Source organism: Arachis ipaensis, chromosome B9 (genome assembly GCF_059453495.1).
Source record: "Arachis ipaensis isolate K30076 ecotype BB chromosome B9, ASM5945349v1, whole genome shotgun sequence".
Taxonomy (NCBI): domain Eukaryota; kingdom Viridiplantae; phylum Streptophyta; class Magnoliopsida; order Fabales; family Fabaceae; genus Arachis; species Arachis ipaensis.
In genome coordinates this window covers 96,141,849-96,147,925 of record NC_142444.1, presented here as the reverse complement: position 1 = coordinate 96,147,925, position 6,077 = coordinate 96,141,849, and the positions used below count along the sequence as shown (strand labels likewise).

The 6,077-nt window shown below is 41.0% G+C and overlaps 2 non-coding genes across 2 annotated transcripts; both read left to right on the top strand.

The window, feature by feature from the left end:
* Window positions 1–296: 296 nt before the first annotated feature.
* Window positions 297–400, top strand: LOC148545549 (small nucleolar RNA R71). Its single transcript, XR_015900465.1, has one exon. It is a non-coding gene; the product is annotated as a small nucleolar RNA R71 (small nucleolar RNA).
* Window positions 401–5,736: 5,336 nt separating this feature from the next.
* Window positions 5,737–5,840, top strand: LOC148545548 (small nucleolar RNA R71). The gene has a single exon (XR_015900274.1). It is a non-coding gene; the product is annotated as a small nucleolar RNA R71 (small nucleolar RNA).
* The last annotated feature ends 237 nt before the right edge of the window (window positions 5,841–6,077 follow it).

The following is a 6,077-nucleotide window of genomic DNA, read 5'->3' as shown; positions in this document are numbered from 1 at the left end:
AGATTGCTGGTACTTGGTTCATCTCCATCTTCTTGGTGAGGTCAGCCAGCTGCTGGGTAATGAGCTTGTTTTGGGCCAACAGAGCATCTATATTGTTTAGCTCCATTACTCCTCTTGTGTTCCCTCTTTCGGAAGCATAGAAGTAGTCGTTCTCTGCTACTGTTTCAATAACATCTATGGCTCCCTCAATAGTCTTCTTCTTGTTCAAAGATCCTCTGGATGAATGGTCTACGGCCTTCTTTGACTCATAAGAGAGTCCTTCATAGAAAATGTGCAGCTGCACCCATTCGTTGAACATGTCAGGTGGACACCTCCTTGTTAAGTCCTTGAACCTCTCCCATGCTTCATATAGAGTCTCACCATCTTGTTGCCTGAAAGTTTGAACCTCAGTTCTCAGCCTATTGATTCGTTAAGGAGGGTAAAATCTTGCTAAAAATTTGTTCACCACGTCTTCCCAAGTTGTCAAGCTTTCCCTTGGGAAGGATTCCAGCCACTTGGCTGCTTTGTCCCTAAGTGAGAATGGAAATAGGAGCAGTCTATAGGCATTAGGGTGAACACCATTAGACTTCACTGTGTCACATATTCTCAGGAAGGTGGTCAAATGTTGATTGGGGTCTTCTTGAACACCTCCTCCAAACGAGCAGTTGTTCTGAACAAGGGTGATGAGCTGTGGTTTAAGTTCAAAGTTGTTGGCATGTATTGTTGGCTTTTGGATGCTACTTCCATAATTGCCTGGGTTTGGATTGATGTAAGAGCCCAAAACTCTTCTATCCTCCCCAGCATGATTTGCTCTACCTCCTCCCCCATGGTTGTGATCCTCTTCTTCATGATGGTTTTCCATGTTGTCTTCCATGTTTGTTTCAAAGAATTCCTCTTCTTCCTCAGCACCAACCACTTTCTTTCCTCTTGCCTCCCTCCTTAATCTAAGGAAGGTCCTCTCAGGTTCAGAATCGAAGGAAGTTGAAGCCCCGCTTCTTCTCCCTGTCATACAACCATCAAGTGCAAGCAAGAAAAGATAGGTGCTGAAAGTATTTGTGTCAGAATTACTGTTAGTTGTGGGTGATGCAATATATCGAACAGTTAGTGGGTTAGTAAACAGAATTAAAAATAACAAAGTAAAACAACAGAGTAGAGGGGGAAGGGAAGAAGTTTAACGAAAACAAAAAGTAAATTACTCAAACAGAAAATGAAATTCACAGAAATAAAAATGCTCAATCTAGTGATCTTCCAATTTAATCATTGTTGATGCACAATCAATCCCCGGCAACGGCGCCATAAACTTGATGCACGGAAAACTTGTCTCTCAACAAATCTCCTTTCGGCAAGTGTACCGAATTTGTCGTCAAGTAAAAACTCACAATAGAGTGAGGTCGAATCCCACAGGGATTGATTGATCAAGCAACTTTAATTAGAAGAATGTTCTAGTTGAGCGAATCCAGAATTTGGGTTGAGAGTTGCAGAAAATAAAATGGCGGGAATGTAAATAACAGAAAAGTAAATGCTAGAATTAAAGGAATGGAAGTAAATGACTGAAAATAAATTGCAGAATTGTAAATGGGAATGGGGGATTTGCTCATAAAAGTAAATGGCAGAAATTAAAGAGAATGGGTAAGATCAGAGATGGGGAGTTCATTGGGCTTAGGAGATGTTGCAATTCTCTGGATCAAGTTCATTTTCATCTCTTCCTCAATCAATGCACTCATTGATCTCCTTGGCAATCTTAAGTGATTGAATTACAATTTCTTGCAATTCAATCTCTCAAATCTTGATCAATAGCCAATTCCTTGGTCAATTGCTCATGAGAAGAGATGAAGTATGGTCACTGATTATACCACATACATTTCCCAAATCAAGTATTAAGAGGGTTATAGTCACATACCCATCCAAACCCAATTTGGTCCAGCATGAGAAAGCATTTCTAGCTTGATCTCTTCATTCCTCTTTCAAGGTTCAAAAGAGATCCAAGTTTGAATAGCTTCTCTTCCAAGATAACTACTCAATGGGATGAAGATCGAAAGCTTTCAAGTAAAATCAAGAGAAAAGATAGAAGAAGAATAATGAAAATTAGTATTGATCCATCAAATTACAACAGAGCTCCCTAACCCAATGAAAGGGGTTTAGTTGTTTATAGCTCTTGAAAATGAAAATAAAGATGGAGAATACATCATAGAACTAGAAATTGCAGAGAAAAGTAAAATACAGAGAGTAATTCTCTTTTTCCCAACTTTCAGAACTCCCTTTCAATTCAAAGCTACTCCTATATATACTACTCTTCTTAGCTTCTAGTTTGCTCTTCAAGTCTTGGGCCTTTGGATCTTGAGTTTGAAGCAGTTCTTTTCTTCATTTGGGCTTGGCTTTACTTGCAGAGAGAAAGTGCTAAGTGGGCAGAGACTTTAGCTCAGGGCATTAGGGGTGTTAACATTTAGTGAAAGTATAAGTTCGAGAACGTTAGTGACACTCAACATTTTCACTAACGTTCCAATGTACCCCTTTGCCTCACGTTAGAGCCCACGTTAACTAGGTTAACGTGGCTTCTAACGTGGCCTTGCCAAACTTCGAGAACGTTAGTGACACTCAACATTGTCACTAACGTTCCAGTGTGCCCCTATTTGCTTCACGTTAAAGCCCACGTTAACTAGGTTAACGTGGCTTCTAACGTGGCCTTGCCAAACTTCGAGAACGTTAGTGACACTTAACATTTTCACTAACGTTCCAATGTGTCCCTAGATCTCACGTTAGAGTCCACGTTAACTAGGTTAACGTGGCTTCTAACGTGGCCATTCTTAGCCATTCCAACGTTAGTGACAATGTTGAGTGTCACTAACGTTGGCTCATCATTCATTCCTCATCGTTAGCTTCCACGTTAACTAAGTTAACGTGGAGGTTATCGTGGTTCCTTGGGGGGTTGTGTGGTTGCTTCCAACGTTACTGACAATGTTGAGTGTCACTAACGTTGTCGACAATTCTCACTTCTCACGTTAGCTCCCACGTTAACCAAGTTAACGTGGGAGTTAACGTGGTGTGTTGCATCCTTAGGCCAATGTTAGTGACAATGTTGAATGTCACTAACGTTGGCTTCTCTTCCCCCTTTAACGTTAGAGGTCACGTTAACTAGGTTAACGTGGGCTCTAACGTGGCCACTCATGAGTGTTTGCCAACGTTAGTGACAATGTTAAGTGTCACTAACGTTGGCTCAACTTTCCTTCTCCACGTTAGAGTGCACGTTAACTTAGTTAACGTGACTCTTAACGTGGGCAATGATGGCTTTGAGAGTGTTATTGGCAATCACTTTTCTCATTAACTTTGCAAGTTACCTCCCTTTCCTTGCTTCCTTTGGTCCTAAAATTAAGCAACAGAGTGCATCAAAGTTCTAGTCCAAGTCATGGGTAATGCAGCATATAATTTGTCACTAAATTCATGCAAAATCCTCATGAAATAATGTAAAATGCACAATGTATGCTTGAATCAAGGTGTAGGTGAATATCTACCCAAAACTAGCTTATTTCCTAAAGAAATGCATGAAACTACCCTAAAAACAGTAAAGAAAAGGTCAGTGAAACTGGCCAAGATGCCCTAGCATCACACACTTGCCGAAGAAAATTTGTTGAGAGACAAGTTTTGTGTGTATCAATCCTGTGGGGTCCACAGATCCAGTGGGCCAAGGACTTAACATCCCTGTTCCAATTAGGCGTGTAAAACACCCTTGCTGTGCAATTCTGGTGTTTAACGCCAGGCTGCTGCCTGTTTCTGGTGTTAAACGCCCAAATGTAGCCTGTTTCTGGCGTTAAACGCCAGACAGATGCTTGTTTCTGGCGTTTAAATGCCAAACTGTTCTCCTCCAGGGTGTACTATTTTCAATGCTGTTTTTTTCATTTTATTTTTATTTTTCAGTAGTTTTTGTGACTCCACATGATCATCAACCTAATAAAACATGAAATAACAAAGAGAAAATAAAATAGATATGATTAAATAACATTGGGTTGCCTCCTAACAAGCGCTTCTTTAATGTCAATAGCTTGACAGTGAGCTCCCCTGGAGCCTCATAGATAATCAGAGCAAGGTTGGAACCTCCCAACACCAAACTTAGAGTTTGAATGTGGGGGTTCAACACCAAACTTAGAGTTTGGTTGTGGCCTCCCAACACCAAACTTAGAGTTTGACTGTGGGGGCTTTGATTGACTCTGCAGTGAGAGAAGCTTTTCATGCTTCCTCTCCATGGTTACAGAAGGAGATCCTTGAGTTTTAAACACAAGGTTGTCATCATTCAGTTGAAGGATCAATTCTCCTCTGTCCACATCAATCACAGCACTTGCTATGGCTAGGAAGGGTCTTCCAAGGATGATGGATTCATCCTCATCCTTCCCAGTGTCTAGGATTATGAAATCAGCAGGGATGTAAAGGCCTTCAACCTTTACTAACACGTCCTCTACTTGTCCATAAGCCTGTTTTCTTGAGTTGTCTGCCATCTCTAATGAGATTCTAGCATCTTGCACCTCAAAGATCCCATGTTTCTCCATTACAGAGAGTGGCATTAAGTTTATTCCTGACCCCAGGTCACATAGAGCTTTCTCAAAGTTCATGGTGCCTATGTTACAGGGAATTAGGAATTTACCAGGATCTTATTTCTTTTGAGGTAATTTCTGCCTATCCAATACAATCAGTTCATTGGTGAGCAAGAGAGGTTCATCTTCCCAAGTCTCATTACCAAATAATTTGACATTCAGCTTCATGATTGCACCAATGTACTTGGCAACTTGCTCTTCAGTAATGTCTTCATTCTCTTCAGAAGAAGAGTACTTATCAGAGCTCATGAAGGGCAGAAAGAGGTTCAATGGAATCTCTATGGTCTCTAGATGAGCCTCAAATTCCTTTAGGTCCTCATTGAGGAACTCCTTATTGATCACTGAGCGTCCCAGGAGGTCTTCCTCACTGGGATTCATGTCCTCTCCCTCCCTTGTAGGTTCGGCCATGATGGTTAAATCTATGGCCTTGCACTCTCTCTTTGGATTCTCTTCTGTATTATTTGGGAAAGTACTAGGAGGGATTTCAGTGACTCTTTTACTCAGCTGGCCCACTTGTGCCTCTAAATTTCTAATGGATGACCTTGTTTCATTCATGAAACTCAAAGTGGCCTTAGATAGATCAGAGACTATATTTGCCAAGCTAGATGGATTCTGCTCAGAATTCTCTGTCTGTTGCTGAGTGGATAATGGAAAAGGTTTACTATTGTTAAACCTATTTCTTCCACCATTATTAAAGCCTTGTTGAGGCTTTTGTTGATCCTTCCATGAGAAATTTGAATGATTTCTCCATGAGGGGTTATAGGTGTTTCCATAAGGTTCACCCATGTAATTCATCTCTGCTATAACAGGGTTCTCAGGATCATAAGCTTCTTCTTCAGAAGATGCCTCTTGAGTACTGTTGGATGTAGCTTGCATTCCATTCAGACTCTGAGAAATCATATTGACTTGCTGAGTCAATATTTTATTCTGAGCCAATATGGCATTCAGAGCATCAATTTCAAGAACTCCCTTCCTCATAGGCGTCCCATTACTCACAGGATTCTTTTCAGAAGTGTACATGAACTGGTTATTTGCAACCATGTCAATGAGTTCTTGAGCTTCTGCAGGCATTTTCTTTAGGTGAATGGATCCACCTGCAGAATGGTCCAATGACGTCTTTGATAATTCAGACATACCATCATAGAATATATCCAGGATGGTCCATTCTGAAAGCATGTCAGATGGACACTTTTTGGTCAGTTCCTTGTATCTCTCCCAAGCTTCATAGAGGGATTCACCTTCCTTTTGTCTGAAGGTTTGAACATCCACTCTAAGCTTACTAAGCTTTTGAGGAGGAAAGAACTTGGCTAAGAAAGCCGTGACCAGCTTATCCCAAGAGTTCAGGCTATCCTTAGGTTGAGAGTCCAACCATATTCTAGCTCTGTCTCTTATAGCAAACGGGAAAAGCATAAGCCTGTAGACCTCGGGATCAACCCCATTGGTCTTAACAGTATCACAGATCTGCAAGAATTCAGTTAAGAACTGAAAAGGATCTTCTGATGGAAGTCCATGGAA